Source organism: Prorops nasuta, unplaced genomic scaffold, assembly GCF_024137725.1.
Source record: "Prorops nasuta isolate Cenicafe-Biocafe unplaced genomic scaffold, Cenicafe_Pnas_1.2 PNAS00031, whole genome shotgun sequence".
NCBI lineage: Eukaryota > Metazoa > Arthropoda > Insecta > Hymenoptera > Bethylidae > Prorops > Prorops nasuta.
In genome coordinates, this window is record NW_027116828.1 from 2,748,885 (window position 1) to 2,766,137 (window position 17,253).

Here is a 17,253-nt window from a genome sequence, read left to right on the forward strand (position 1 = left end):
ATATCTCCGACAAAAGCTCTTCTTCCGTGAATTAAATCTCATTCGACGCTTCGATAATATTTTATTCATCTCTGCCGAGTTCTCACTGATAAATGCAAATTGAAATTCTCTTCGTTGATTCTTGTTTTGTTTTTAAAAAATCTCATACATCCAGCTAGTTTATTCTCCAGTCAATATTCCCAAGACTCTTAGACATTTATCATCATTTCTTATCTTTTCGTATAACGGCTCTGTGCACACACGTAAGCTTACATGTTTTCTTACACGTCGATGTAAGTGATATCTCTCTCTTTTCTTGGATGGCGAATGCTCTTAAGCAAACATCTATTCGGCGTTTTCGAGATACCATGTACTCGCACCTTCCTTACAACCTGCTACGGCAAGCTCACTCATTTTTCAGAAGTCTCTCCTAACGATTACTTTTGCCTTCTAAAAAAAAACCATGAAATAATGTCCTAATATTCGTCTCTAAAAGCTCGATAGCAGGCTGGTTTTTTGCCTCTTCGTTTATGCACGATGATATTACTGCATTGTAAGACAATAAAGCTTGAAATCTTTTAAACGAATAATTTCATTGAAAATGTTTGTCATTAAATGCAATTAATATCCTGGCAGGAATATACGCGAATTCAAATTATTAATACTTTAATTATATCACGCTGTCTCTCGTCTGTTTATATATTTTATTCCGCAGCCTGAGCTACTTGTGCAAAGTGACCGTATCAACCAACACTATATTGCATTGCCATGCATTATAAATGCACCTATCAGTAATATATGCCATTTTCCTAAATCTTTAATTCAAATCTTTGTTGTATACCTTCTACATGAACCGAGCAACAAAACGCGTTGTATTACAGCCCGTCGCGATAAAAGATTTTTCTGACTATTCCAGCTAGGTCATTCCCATTATGCCTGTTAATTAAATTTTTGAATAAAATATCAAAGTTTGAACAACGAGCCTGAGCTTTTAATTGTTTTTCCAAAACATTACAACTGTAAATAAATTGATTACAGAGAAAAGCGAAACAAAGCAGTTCTTTGGTCCGCTAATGCATCTTTGTTAATAACATGTTTATTCAAAGCATTTGTAACAATATCACTGGGTGGCAGTGAAATTCGACACAAAGCACAAATGAATTAACCGAGTCCTGATATACCGTAATAAATTGTCAAATAATTCGTCGTGAACATGTTATTTATATCGAAATTATTGTATAAGAAATTCTACACAGGTATACGTCGATGAATTCATAGTTGAAATATGAATAGCCCAGGTTGAATGTTTTCTACACGAGTGGTTCGCGTGACGTAAAAGGGTGATCGAAATACCTGTCGTAGAGCTGGTACTGATTGTGTGTACCAGCAGAATAAAAACTTCACCGAATGCGCGTTACCTTTTTTACAGGAATTTTTATGAAACAGCGTTAAGAAAGAATAATGGTAGATTTCGCAGATTCGGGAAAAGCTATTTTCAGCAGCATGAAAGGTTGCTTATGGTACATTTTGTAAAATGGAGGAGAGTGTAAGATAACCAGCGAGGCTGTAAAGATTGAGATAGTGGATCCAGCGGTAGGGGTGTCAAAAGAGACATATTGGAACGGAAGCAGTTGATAGAGTTGAAAGGAAGATTCTCTCCTGGCGACTGGTGAGCGTCGAGTCGTCGAGTTGGCGAGATCGATGTAGCTTCTTGCAAGCAGAGTCCATCAATCTGACTCGCAGACAATAGCCAGATGATATCCTCTGGAAGCACCACTATATCGCTGGAAAACCCATCGATGCTGCGCATGCTGGCGTCAGTCAGGATTTTCGCTTCGTCTCATCTCTACTCGCTGGGTAATAAGCCTTTTCCGAAAGCACGCGTACTATACCAACGATCCTTGTCCTTACCGGAGGATACCGGAGAGCGAGGACTTTGGAACCAATAAAGCTTCTCCTGCGGCGTTATTCTCGTAGCTTATTTCTCCCATCAGTTTTGCACGACTTCCATATATACGAGATTCTAAAGACGCGAGCACGTGCCTCTTATGAACATTGGCTCGCGAGCCCTCCGATGCATTATGTATGCAACATTGCAATTCGCATTAGCCGTATCAGGCCAGTCTTGCAACCCCGAGGATGAGAGGTGTACCAACACCACTGTAGGTCGAGTTGCACAAGACAACGCGGTGATTACGTTTTCTCTAAGCATTTGCATCTTTAACTTTGCTATCCTCATCCCTTCTATATATATGTGTGTGTGTGTGTGTGTGTGTGTGTGCCTATACTCTCTTTCCTTTCACGAGAACCCTCTCTCTGCTGTGTCCTTCATATATGCGAAAACTTGTCTCCCATTTCTCTCTCTCTCTCTCTCTCTATCTCTCTCTCTCTCTCTACGTAGCTTTCACCCAATTGCACTGACTTTTTTCCTGCACACTCCACCCCCACAACTTGCTCTCATTCCTATCTCGCCCTTCTAACGAGCTATTTTCTCGAGCAGGTTCTAGCCTCGGGTTTCAGCCTCGAAGCTACTAGTTAAAACTTTATCAAAAGATATTCTTTTCCACGACACAGCACCTCCCACGAATCAGACCTCTTCAGCAATAGGTAGACATACGTGTATCCAGAATACTCGCGCGCAAGTTTCTTTCACTCCTGGAAAAACCTGCCGCGAGACACGTGGAAACTACCGCTACCGAACATATTTACCTTCCACGTTTCATACTGGATTTTACCATCTTTTTTCCTAACTAGATTCTAAATGTCATATAGAAAAAAAATCTAAAGCGAAGTTCGCTTTAAAGCTCGATCCTCTTTTATTGGCAAGTGGCAGCTAGAGAATCGGATTCTCTCCGGGAGGAGAACATTGGATCTCACGTGTACTCGTCTCTGCTTTTTACGAGGAAACATAACGCAATTTACAGCTCTCGTTAATTTACAAGCACACTCAAGGAACTCGCGTAGATACAAATTACAAACTTGGGTTTAAACGACGTTTAGATTACGAGAAGTACAAATAAGAAGTTTTTATTGAGTCGAAACGGCGAAAGGGACAAAAAGGGGGGAGGGAAATTCTGTGAAACGTGTGGGTGTTATTGCGGTGGGAGTGGAGTCAATGGCGCAAGTATATGCTTATTTCGTGGTTTATTCGGATGAAATAGTGGGGGAAATAAAGCAAGCCCCGGGAATGGAGCGTTAAAATTTTACTAAGGATTCGTCATCGTCGTTCCTGCTGGTAGAGTCATGCGGAAGTTAGTTTGGAGGATTGTTCCAGTGGGTTGAGGTTTCGCAGTGGGGATGAAGTAGTCTCCTTAAGATAGTTTAACGTATATAAGTACAAGGTGAAGAAGTGGAGGTGAAATAGCAGCAAAGACGAGGAGAAAAGGGGATGAAGAGTCAGACGCAGGCCGACAAGGCAGGTAGACAGGGCAATAGGCAGCTAGCTGGTAGGCATCGGGAGGGGTTGGCAAAGTTCGTAGGAATCTGTAGGGGGGAGAGGGGGAGGAAGGGTGAAGTTGTACTAAGCACTCCGTTTAATCTACCGTGTTGCATAAATGCATAATCTCTGCTCTGCTCTTCTCTGCTCTGTTCAGCTCCTGCACGAAATAGCAGCCGTTCTTTCTTAGCCGGAGTGTCGCTTTCGGGCCGATTCATCGACCACCCAACCAAAAGACCAGCTATTAAAGAACAAAGCCCTACTTTCGCTTTATTAAATACTTAATGCGTAACCAAGACCAACGTACCACTTTGCTATTCCTCGGAAATAAGTCCTATATATTAATTGTTGCTTCGCTCGAGGAACTATACGCGCAAGACCAAAGCAAAAGAATTTATTCATACTTTTGAGGAAAAATTCATAACGCTCATTTTCACCTTTTCTTTCCTATGCCAGAAATATTCATGCATGCTGCTTGCTATTTCGACATTGTTCCATTTTATCACGGTCAAGCTAGCAAAGCGCGAACGGTACAAAGAGGACTCTAAACGAGAATTATATTTTCCATGCAATAACGTTTAATTTTATTTATTAGTATATATATATGTATAGCAGAATTAAATTTATATTAGTGGATAATTGTTAGCTCCAATTTCTAGATATCGTTTGGGTTTTTAGCAGCGGAGTCGCTTCATACATATATATCACAAAGGTTCACTGTGCTCTGGTCCGGTGAAGGAGGAAGGGTCGCGCGTGAAAGGGATCGATGGCTCGTGCGATCGACGATGGGTATCGATCGAATTTAGGGCGCTTCGCTGCTTGACCGATTGAGGAAAAGCGTTAAGCTTGGTCACGATGGAAATGCAGCGACTAAAGGCTTCGAGAACTACTGCAACGAAAGGGGAAAAGGGTGGATTTCCAGTAGACACCGAGCCTCGTGGTGCCATGCCGTAGCGAATAGGTTGCAGGTCAATTTAATCCTGGACGGTAGTTCCAGTCCACTTAAGTACCTGGTAAATAGATTCCGATCGAGCGCCTATCCAGGTTCTCGATAGATATCCACTCTCCAGCCCCCCCCCCCCCCTCCTTCCCCCTAGCTTTTCACCGTTTCTTGTTTCCTCCGCTTTCCCACTTTGTCCCTCCAACCATTACCATCGCAAATCTACAAATTTACACACACCTGCGCTCTCCACCGTTTTATCTCTCACCTGCTGACTCTGTTTTTCTCAACGAATGTGAGATCCCCCGTAATGCTAAAGCTGATACTCCAGCAGAATCGAAGCTTCGATCAACATTTATCTCGCCAATAATGAAATACCCTGCCTGTTAAAATCACTGCGAGAGTGCTCTAAAGTAAAATCTGTCGTCGAATTGATTATTTCGCATTTAACGAGAATCGAGCCTTTCGCTTATTGTTTACGAGTGTGGATTCTTTTATGAAAATCCTTGCCCAAAATATATCGCTCCTTTGGAGAAATACGAGCATGCTTCAAAAAGTTATCGTTGTTCATGCGAAATATACCTCCCATTACAATTTATGATTTTCCTATGGAAAACGTCGGAATAACGCACGATCGATACTTTATATCAGTGACTGAGAGACAAATGAAATATACGATTGCTTTAAATAAAGGAATGTGTGCTACGAGATATATAGGTGTTCCATTTACGGTTTCTATGGACTGTTGCACCGACATAGAATAAAGTAGGAATTAATCAGTATAGTATTACAACGCTATATACAATATATTATTATTTTGATGAGTTTTTAAGTCTATATATTTATATTATATATATATATATATATATATATATATATATATATATTCGAGCAGAGACTGACGAGACGAGAGAAATTTGAGTTATTGACAAACGTGGCAGCTGTTTACAGATTCTACAAAGATTTAATTTGATATTTGTGCACAATCGGCAAAGTTCTCTTCAAACACGCATCTTGTTGAGAGAGCTTTCGGCTATTTTCTGGCTCGCTTGGCAGCCACAGCTACCCTACACGCGTCGGTTGTTGATTTTCAACGACGAGTCATTCGATTACTCCAATTACCCACCGTTGAACGAATAATAATGTCAGCTCTGCCGCGGCGTAATGTGCACCCAAATGGGCCAATCGATTCCATACGATCGCATCCACCTACTATTAAACATTTCATGCCCTTACCTACGAAATGAACACCTGTGCAATTGGATTTAAAAATATCCACGTTATCCAGACTACTCCTGTTTTCAAAGCGTACGACAAAGTATCGTATACACGAAAATGTTCATAACGTTGTAAATTATTCAAAAGTACCCCGGCAAATCGCGTAGGACCGAAAGCACGTAGCGTCTCAGCCAATAAGCTTGGAGTAATAACGAATCAACGTAGACCGGACTTGCAAGGGTCCATTATCACTTTTATGGAGTCGTAAAAAAAAACATTAGTTTAGCATATTTTTTACAAGGGAAGAAGAAATGATGTGCGTGCTTTAATGAGCCATTAATTTTACGAACGATGCGGTGTTTAAGTATAGTTACGCGTGCAGCACGTAGGACTAACGAGTGTATTGGAGGTTCGAGTGAAGAAAATTGCGAAATGGGCCGTGCGGAGGATAAAGCGGCACCGAATTGCCCGGTGATTTCGTTTCGTTCGAGATAAGCAGGTGAGTATCAAAATCCAATTAACGTGACTGTATCCGGTCGGCTATAGATATGGGTGATAAAATGGCCAAGTAGCTCTCTTGCCATGGCTCGGCTAATTTACGGCCGATGCGAGCTTTATACACTTGCGCAGAGTGCTTATGCTAGAAACTGCACGGTCCAAAAGAATATTTCAGCTGAAATGGTTACGAGGGATCGCTGAGCTTTCCAACCGCTTAGAAAAGGAATTCTTCTCATCAGTAACGGACCCGAAAGATACTTCGAGGAGTCTACATGGCTCGTTCTTCCGAACAAAATTGCTCTATGAGTTTCCATTATGCGAAAATGCTGCATCGAATTCGCTACAGTAGAGTTCAAACCAAAATATCCCGCATCGTTTTCCACTCAGCGATCTTTCCAGTTTAAATTTTTACTCGAGCTTTATTAGCTCTCCTATAGAAAAGCCAATTACTTGCCGAAGCTTCAACTTTTGTTCAAACTTTGCCGCATATTTATGCTTTAATTGATTTCCGTCTTTGGTCACATTCATCTTTTTATTGCTACACATCTTTACATACTTAATGCTATTCATTGAATTTAAATTAAAGTCATAAGTTAAAGTGGATCAATATAAAAGTTTAAGCAGAAGAGATAGACCTGTAACACTAATAAATCATAAGACCACCAGTGACCAGACGTGTACTCGACGAAATTATATCGGTCTTGACGATGGTCTGGTTTTATGAATTATAACCTTGCAAAAAGTTTATTTCTTCCTAAAAATATTTATTCCTATTACTGCACGTGACATGACTTTATAGCTTCAACGAGGCAAACGAATATTTCACTATTTAGCTGATGTTATTTTTAAAGTTAGAGAGTAAATCTACTTAAGTGTATAGTGTAGTATACGTATACACAGAGTGCATCTATACAACGAAGGAAAGGAGTGTTTTTTCAAACTGCGAATGGCGTAAATAAGTGAATTTAACACTGGATAAGAAGCGAGCTGCTTTCTTTTGTTCAGCTTACTTATAATAGAGACAGGAATGAGGAATGGCAAGAGAGAGAGAGAGAGAGAGTGAGAGAGGAGAGAAACAGAAGGAAAATGGTATACTCAATACTCCGAGCTCTTGCTCTTTATCGCTACATCCTTTTCCGATTAGCTTTTCCTATTCTCTTTAAGCCAGTGACTGCTTTCAACCTTACCCCCTCATAGCAGCCTCATGCTTGAGCCAGGCTACAATGTTTCTCTAAACATCCGCATTTTTCTCTCGTCTTTTGATACTGCGACAACGCCATACGTTCACCAGCCGCTCTCTCTTCTTGAATGACCTCCCCTCACCCCACCCCTCCCACCCTTATCCAACCCTCTCGTCTTGTTTTCAGTGCATTCCTTTGTTCTCTCGATACACCGGATGCGCTTTGCCTCGCCTTCTCTCTCTCTCTCTCTCTTTCTCTCTCTACTGCAGCTTCGAAAATGCTCTCGATTATTGATCTCGCTCTCATCTCCCCCCCCCCCCCTTCTCACACTTTTCATCTTCTGCTCTATCGGTGATTCTCCTCAACTTTTTCTACTTGCTTCTTCCCACCACCCCCTCCATTTATCCCTATTCCCTTCTTTTTCGTTACTCCTTCGATGAATCCAACCTAAAGTTCGATACAATCAAATTAGATCTGGGAATAGAGTACTCGTGTCACAGAAGTGAGATAGTGTGATGTTAAGACGGGAATTGGGAGCAGATCCGAACCGACTATACCATCGTGATTTATGTTCCTTCGAGAATTGTCGAGTTTCTAGCGAGACGTCCTCCTGATTATGTCGATTTAAGCTTCTTCTATCTCTGAATAAAATATGTTAAGCTATTCACTCGAGTATAGAATAATTTGCTATATATACAGAGCGTATCGGTGATCCATGTCAAAAATTTAAGAGGTGTTGGAGCAAGTCACAGGGGACAACTTTTGTAAATAAGCATTAGGGTCCTGATATCGATCCAGCTTGCTTTGTTGCTAAAAGAATCTAAATATTTTATTTGCTTCGTTGGTTTTTATTGTGACATCTCACTTTCAAATTTATTTTTTTATCATAGTTCGTAGTATCGAGGGAAAAATAAAATTTTATTTGAATAAGCATTTATCGTATTATTCATACCGAGTCTCGGTTAAAGCAATAATTATTATACCAAATTCATTATTGGTATTTTTAATAAATTTATATTGTAAATTGACTATTTAAAATTTAATATTGTAATTCTTATCATAAAATATTTATACTCTATTACGTCATAACTTGTACCTTGGGGTAGTTTTAAATTGTGCAAACTTTATTTTGAAAAGTGTCCCATTCATAGCACACCTCAGACGTACATTTCTGAAAGATAAAATATTATTTTTTCCAAGCACTTGTCACGTGATAAAAAAATATTGTCAAATAAAATTAGGACATTGTCAAAATAAATACTTTTCATACCGTCTCTTCTTCGGATTCCACACGAATAGCCCGGCAAACGTTCGTGTCACTAGTATATATCAAGTATATGTAGAGTTCGCGCGTTATAGCTCTTGTGTAAGTACTCTTGAGCTACTTGTTAGCTGCTGGATCTTCGCGCACACGACTGCTTAGCAAAGCTTTTCCAAAATCAATTGTTCACACTCTCTGCACTCTCCTGTTAACACCAGGAGCTACTCAGCAGTCCAGTCATCCGAAATCCGATGTCCGGTTCCAATAAAACAGGCCTTTCGAACACTTCCTATTCCAAAAATTGATCGAAAACGGTTCACTCGATGAAACAATTGAATTTCGTGCATGATCGGAAGGAGTCGTGAAACTTCGAAGTCGAGTGAATTTGGTTACGATGGAGTGATTCGTTCTCACCTGAAGCTCAAACTAATCAGATAAATTATTAACAAATAATTTATTAATAATCACAATTCTTTCAAAATCAATGGTTTAAATTTGCTCCCCTCTCTCTGCATCACTGAGTGCTACTTCGCGGTCCAGCAACTCGGAATACAACGTTACATTCCTACAAAATACGCAATTCAAGGTAATACGAAGTGCTTTGCTCTATAAAAGTTCTTCTTACCTAACATATATTTATATCTATAAAGCAACAATCGATCGTTGTAGCAGAAAGTAAGATTACTGACTAAAAGACAACTGTGTGATTATTGATCGAATTTTTATCTCACTATTTTATCGTGATACTGTTGCCAGAACAAAGTGCACAATATCGAATTCAAATTCGTTTGTCTTAAAAGTTTCTTGGCTATTTCTAATTTTACAAGAAATTCATTTGTTCTATATTGTGCAAGCACTTTTTAACCAATTCTTGAAATCGAAAGTATCAGAAAACATTTTTCATTGGAATTGGACATTGGACAGCGGAGTTGCTCCTAATAAGAATGAAAAAATGTAGAATGGTTGAAGATTTGATTTTTAAAGAGCTGTGTTAAGTAGACAAGTCAAGTGCACGAAGATCCAACAACTAAAAAGTAGCTCAAGAGTGTCTACATAAGAACTATATCACATGAATTCTACCTATACTTATTTTAGGTATATATGTGACAAAAAATTTTGCTGGATTATTTTTAAGAAATCACAGGAATAGACTATATGAGTGATATATTTTGAGAATGTACTAATTCTACTTGAATTTATTTATTTTTAAACGAGATATTCAGAATTGATTAGTTTTATGGTTAGAATTTTTTTTTGAATAATTAACTCCAGCCCTTGTTACATATGTTTGCAACTTTTTATTTTGTCAATTTATCCACTACAGATTCAACAATCTTTCGATTTTATTCGGATATTGTATTTAAAACTGTAATTTTTAGCTTTCTATTTGAATTCGACTGCATATTTTTATGACGATGTGAACATTTTAGAAATATAGTAATGCAAATCTTAGATTCTCAATGTGCTACCTATTATTATTGACTAGATGAATTAAAATATTCTATTTGATTATGAATCATTAATGTATTACCTTTTAAAAACGAAGGCAACCTAGAGCAAGCTTTTAATACTAAGTTGTACTTAAAGAAAGTCGCTGCATCCAGTGAAAAATTAATATTTGAAAACTTATTTTCTTGTTAATGATGCAGATTAAAATTCTGTAAAACTTTAAATAATCTTGCTTATTTTTAGTAATTACTCGAAAAGTCTTCCCAATTGTTGTTAAGTAATTTAATAACTGTAAATAAACAGTTGTTAATAATACTCAGATGCTATTATGAAATTAGGGCACTTATTCGTTAATAATGTGCAAGATTTGATCGTTTTTTCAGTTTTGTTTCTAAAAAGAATCTGTTCATTTTTTACAAATAAATCAAAATTTTCTACTTGTTACATTACTTATTATGAATGTATGTATACAAATTTTTAATTAACTCATAATACTTTCACGAGTGATTATAAAATTAAAATGTATAACAATATTTTATATTATTTCAGAGAATAGAGTAGCTGATGTAGTAAGTTTCAATGTTTTCCAATTATTTTTAAATGAGTAGCGATACCCTTTGTTACGAGGCTGCAGCTATTAAAATTATTACCCACGAAAAAATTTTTTTTTTTTGATTTTACATTATTCTTATATATACACAACTATTGACTAAATATTACTTATATCCAGTGAAATTCAGCAGTATATAAAACAATGATAACACTTCTATATGTGATCGAGATATCTAACAATCACTCAAATGAAACCATAAATTTGCTACAATTTAATTGCTTTTGCAGCAAATTTAAAAAATATTTTCACAAATATTTAACAGTACAAAAAGTACCTAATGTACTTTTATAAAAGTTATTCTCAATGACCTCCTCGATAACTGATTAATTTTTCTACAGGAATCGCTGATACAGACTGTAATACTTTCATCCGAAGTTATACTTACAAAAATTACTTGATAAATGTAGTTGAACTATTCTACATTTTTCATAGCTTCGTTAGACTGTCATTTTTAGAATAAAAGTCGTAAGGAAAATATATGATATGTAAATCAAAATATCCGAACATTAAAAAATTAAATACATGTCTATGCATGCTTAAAAAAGGCTCGAGGTAATATAAATGATTAAAAAAGGCCAGATGAAAATTGAATTGAAAAAACTAAAAATATAAAAAATCAGAGATACGATCTCTATATTTTCAACAAGCCCGTACAGACGTTATTAAATTTTAGAAACCTCGCGATATCGTAATGAATGCGCTACGTAAACGTAATGTTAATATTTTAGGTGCTCAGCCGAAGTATACTCGGAGCGATCTGACTGTTTTGCTTAAATTGGTAGGGGTTTGTTGAGTAAGAACCAGCAGGTATGCAGCCTTGTTAATACGCTGGAACGTAGGAAAATCCTCACAGCCATTTCTGACGCGTGAGAATAGTCGGCTCCACGGATGCATGGAATTTTTTATCGAACTGCACGAGGCTGCAGAGGAACACACCGCATTCCCACTGCATAGGAAATCCGGTGTCTGCCGGTCTGCCGTTTCACAAATAGCAGCGCATATGTGCACAAAACCATCAGAAGTACCGAGCTCTGTTTTTTCGTCTGCTCATTTACAGTCTACCCGCGTTCGCTTACAATTCACCCTGAATTCCTCCTTTCCATTCGACAGGATGAAAAGTTCTGCAAGAACATCTCGCGTGATCTTTTCAATTTTTTGGCACGCACAGCTGTTCGCTTTATTGTACACCAGCAGGAAAATAGCCAACTTGCACTGTCATATACAAATGTTCCAGAAACTTTTCAATACTCCTGACGAAGTTTGCTTTTAACAATATGGCTCTACAATACCACACTGCTTGTCCATTCACGTATGGACCACCAAACAAATTTTTGTCCAAGCTGAAGCTCCATTGTTACCAACAATCACGCAACATTCCTACATTTTATCTCAGCTGGTTCGTCGTGAATAAAAATCATAACAATTCTTCGTCTATATATAACATCAATTCCCCAACCATTTCAGTGGTATTCTTTTTAGAGATAAACTAATTATAGGAGTTATTTTTCATGAAAGCCTGCAGGAGGAATTGCAAGTGTTATTAGGAAAAAGTCTGGGTGAGTGGTCGAAGATTAAATGTTTTTTATTCGCTGGATGGGACTAGTCTGGCTCGGTCGAAAGACAAGGTGGATGAACCTGGCGAAGTTTTGGACTTTCATAGTACTCTCCTCAAGTGGACGTCTGATGTAAGGTATCCTACAGGTGGGAATGGATATCTCGCCAAGCGACAGCGATGCTACTCTCTCGATCTTTTGTGTTCCACACTCTCATGATCCATCCATCTTTCTACTCGCAGCGTCTTTGTCTTCCTCTAGAATCTTGCTCTCTGGCTTTCGCGACTTTAAAATTTCTCCCAGCACGATCGAGATGCTGAGCTTTGCACCACGTCAAATGCGTTCTCTCGTGTGGCGCACGTCATCGATATTTCCCATTGCGAATCTTCCGATGCATCAATAAAAATGTATTACAGCCACTATAAATTGTATATCTTTAAATATCGGAAAAAATATTTGAAAAGTGATACAATATTTTATTACTTTCTTTGAATAATATCCCGGCGTTTTATCTCTTTTCTGATAGAGCAATTTTTCCTGCCAAGAAAAACACTTACTTTCCACTTGCTGCAAAATAATAACATGATGTCTCAGCCGTACCAAACCAACCAATTGCATATACTCTATATAGCATACCAGTATACAAGATACGAATCTTGCTTGAGTGATTGTTGTGTTTCGGTTTCTCGACAGTTTCTACCTGTACCACTTCACATTCGTTTAAAAGAAGCACACTGGGGGAGAAAGGAATGAATGGATAGAATTATTTCCGAGCTACGACTCGAAGGAAAAGTCAGAAAGTTGAGAAAAAAAACAAGAATCAGTATAACGTTTGTTCATTTGACTTACCAGAGCACAAATTGCACTCTTTAATCAATTTAATTACAATCTCGAATTATTATATTCAATAGCTGATTCTATTAACTTGAGAGAACTTACTGTATTATTGTAGAACGTAGAAAGGGAAGAAATTAATTTTCAATCAAGGCAATTTGTTCATTACTCGGAGAGGGTCATTAAAGGGGTTGAGAAAACGAAATCCAATACAGTAGCCAAACGGTTCGTAAGAAGGATGAAACTAAACAGTTTGCTTCTTCCCAAAGGAGTTCTCAATCTCAAATAGAATATCACGTACTGCTACTGCGCATCGATATTTTAAGGTGAGGGAATCTTGTGGCAGAAACATCACTCTCTCTCTCTCTCTCTCTCTCTCTCTCTCTCTCTATTTGAGAAAGAGTTCGAGGAACTCGAAGGCATCGTGCTTAATAAACTGAAAGTCAGACTTAAAAAAAAGTAGAGGATACTGTTGTAGGAGGAGAGGGGGTGGGGGGGGGGGGGGGTAAAAAAGAAGGAGAGTAGTACTATACGCAATAACTTTTCGGGACCGTTCCTCCGCGTTCATTTTCTTCTCGTGTTGCGGCGGCCTCGGCCAGGTCTCGGTGTGCTTTGAGTTTCACAATGTAATCTATGGGGCGTGGCGAAATAGTTTTCGATTTCTTGGCCTTACAGCACGAAAATTTACGGCGCTCGACGTTTTAACTTCCCGTTTCTTACCAACGTCACACGGACACGGTGATCACTGGCGCAGCCCCCACGGTATTTCTACCCTATCCCATTCCCCGGTATATACCCCGACTCTTCCATCTTTCTTGTGCGGATCTTGCAAAATACAGGGGAGCGAGCAGTGTCCTCGCTTATCCGCCAGCAAAAGAAAACAATTGAATCACGCTGTTATACACCAAGAAAGCTCTGCCTATATACCCGACATGCATCGAACACTATAAGTCTGAATTGTATCGGGACGATTTAACCGATTCACCATCGCTGTAACTTTCGTAAAATGCTCCCCTATGTTCATGTTTGCTTATTGGACCGTTTACTCTCCACTTACTTAGTCATTTCACGAAATAGTACTCCTGCAATAAGCTTCCGCAGTAGCATTTTGCGTCCGCTAATTTATTGCTTGAAAATGCTGCATTTTTTATCAAATTCGCGTGTACCTATATACTATAATGCAGTATACTTCTAAAACTAAGCGAATTTAATAAAGCATGAGCCATAAAACTATTGGGAACGATGAAAAAGTAATGGAAACTGAGATCGGAAATAAAACATCAGACTTTGGTTTCGCATAGACTGTGCAAATCGGCCGGAAACCCATTGGATTTGCAAGATTTGCTATCCCCCGTTGCTATACATGCTCTATACATCCATCGTTTTCGTTTGATCTCTTAACTAAAGGTACACTGGTAAACTATATGTAGTGGTCCCCATGCAGAACACGACTCTGTTTTTTGCGTCTTTCAATTTTCCCATGGACTTATCGACTTTTCATTTTTCATTAAACCAGCTTCGTTGCATTATTTCTGAATAACTGTGTAGTGTGGTTTACAGTTTAAGCAATATACGCATTTTGGCAAAATATCTATACAAAGATTCTTGAGGGAATTTAATATTATACTATAATAATGAAAAGGCGAGCTTTGAAATACGAAGGAAGATATAAAGTCCATAGGAAATTAGAGGAAGGAATGGATGTTTCCCGAATTACCGAGTAAGCTTTGTAGCCCACGATCAGACAGATATTACACGAAAAAGGGAGCCATACCGAGCTTCATCCAATAATTTATTGCAGCCTCTTTTGACTTAAAGATATAGCAGCGATTGCTCCTTGAGTAAACTCGACGTTATGAATGCACTTCTTGCTTATAATATTAATTATATAGCTCGAGTGATATTAAAATAAGCCCAGTGGTTTATCAAGAGCCTCGATTATTTGGCTGAGCTTCGAACATTTTCGATCGGGAGAATTCTGACGATCATTAATAGGGGGTTGGATGGAAAAGGATGTTATTTAGAAGCGGATAAAGTGCTCGCATTACCTGCATCCTCCTCCTCCTCCCCCCCCCTTCCTCAACTCCTACGACCATACACGAAACTACCCCGTCGCGCTACACCGTGCCACGCCGCACCGCTAGATAGAAAATCTTTGACCTGAAATACGGAGCAAAGTGGAAGCTGTAAGACTGGCGCGGATCCAAGAAAATATGCGATATCGCGATATGATATATGACCAATCGATGCTTTAATACGAACGAGTATCGTTTTCGTGATTTATTTCGCCGCCATAATATAAATCAGGGTCTCCAAGAAAGAAGCGTATAGTCGCTGTAAGAACTTATAACCCTTTGCAAGAAAAACAATGGTGGGGAATAAATTTTAAAGGTCAGGCTTGTGCAGAAGCCACGAGCTCGTTCAGCCGAATCGCTTATTATATACGAGTGAATTTTTCCCCGGGAAGCCAACTGAAAGGAATCTGCGATTGACGCGGCAACGCGAAATCGTAAATTTGGCAGAGAAAAATATATAAGTTGGTAAAACGAGGAGGGGGTTTAAATAAAACTAATATCGCGAGTTGGGAATGATGAGCGCATATTCGATGAAAAATATCTCGGGAAAGTGCTGGGAGCAGACAAACCGCAGAAATGTTTTTACGAGTGCGGCTGGGATCGCTGTGCTGTGCGGAAACACTGCAATGACTGCAGCAGGGGTGGAAGGGGAGGGGGGTGGGTGGTGTGAAAGAGGTAAAGGTGACGTAGACAGCCAATGGCGTCGGTGCAAGCGGAACACACTATAGCAGGATAAAAGTCTCGCGTTGAGAAGCAGCCGGGAGGATAACGTCTGGCTGCAGGCCAATGTTTGTTGACTGGAAATTTAGCGGGTGGCGATTGTTTTGGCTATGTGCCATTATCTCCTACGTGCGATTCGAATTGTGGTTCGAAACCGGCTGCCGCGCCGTGGAATGAAGGAGAGGGGTGAGAAAAGGGGGAGGTATCGTCCTACCAATTCACCCCCCTCCCCCTTCAAACGAGAAGGACGTGAAATCGCATTACCATCCGGTACGGCCTCGTTATTCATTTGCATTATTATTTCTCGCGAGAATAGCTCTTTCGTTCGAACCCCCACATACCCATCCCTCTTATAATAATACGTATTCTACTACGAATTGCCCAACCCTCTCGAATTCACCATTCGATACATGATTCAACAGTATCATCGGCGAGAGCTACAAATTTTTACTCTGCCATTTTTTCAATTTCTTTCATAATTTATATATATAGCTATAAAGGTGCATGAGATTTTTTCCATGCAAAAGTTCCCCTATAAAAGATTACAGAACGCGCGGGGCAAACTTGGCAAACATTAGGTTTCCTACTCATTAAATTCCTAACGTGCTTTTAGGTATTCTGGTGTAGTTCATCTACATCCTTCGTCTAGACTGCTCCCCCCCCCCCTCCAAATTCCGCCGGAAATTACTTACCTTCACTGATTTTCGCAAAATACTACCCGCGTCCGAATTCCGACTATGTATACATTGTCGCTTCGCTCTCTGACACCTATGTCTAGTGTCTAGTGGGTATAGCGTGTGTATAGTGTGTCTACCCGTACCGTTCCGAGCGCGCGCGTGCACAAACGTTACGTTCGTGTGGCGGCTAATGTGAATTCATGCCGCGTCGCCCATATTACCCACTCGTACGCTTTTCGTTTCGCTCATAAAGGGTGAAAAACATGAAATTTAAATGCCTGGCATGAACAAACCTTTGTTACTCGTAAGCAAAGTTAAACCAATTTTATCCTCGCTGTCCACGTATTACTTATCGCGTATCTTCTTATGAAACCGTTCTTGCGAAAAATTCTCCAAACGAATTATAAAACAATCCTCGATCGCAGCGTTTTCCTCGCGATAACAATTTCTTTTACCAGACTCTAAAGTATCAATTCTCATTTCCCTGATAAAATGGTTTAATTTATTCGGCCGGCTTAATACTCGCCATTTCAGTGGAAATCGCAAGGAAAATATTCCAGATAGCGCAAGGTGTCTATCAAGATTAGATGACAGGGAAAGTTCTACTGGAGCGTGAAGTAATTTAAAAGGGGAACTTAAGGGATAAATACGATCCTTAAAATTATTTCTTGACGAAAATCACAATGGGGTGATCGCTCTTCTGCCCTCAGCATCTCTCGTTTCATCGTCCTCGATATTCCTTCCTTCAACATTTTTCTCCGACGTCCCTCGTCTTTTCACGAAATTATTTACAATGCTTGTTCGATGGAACAGGTGTTA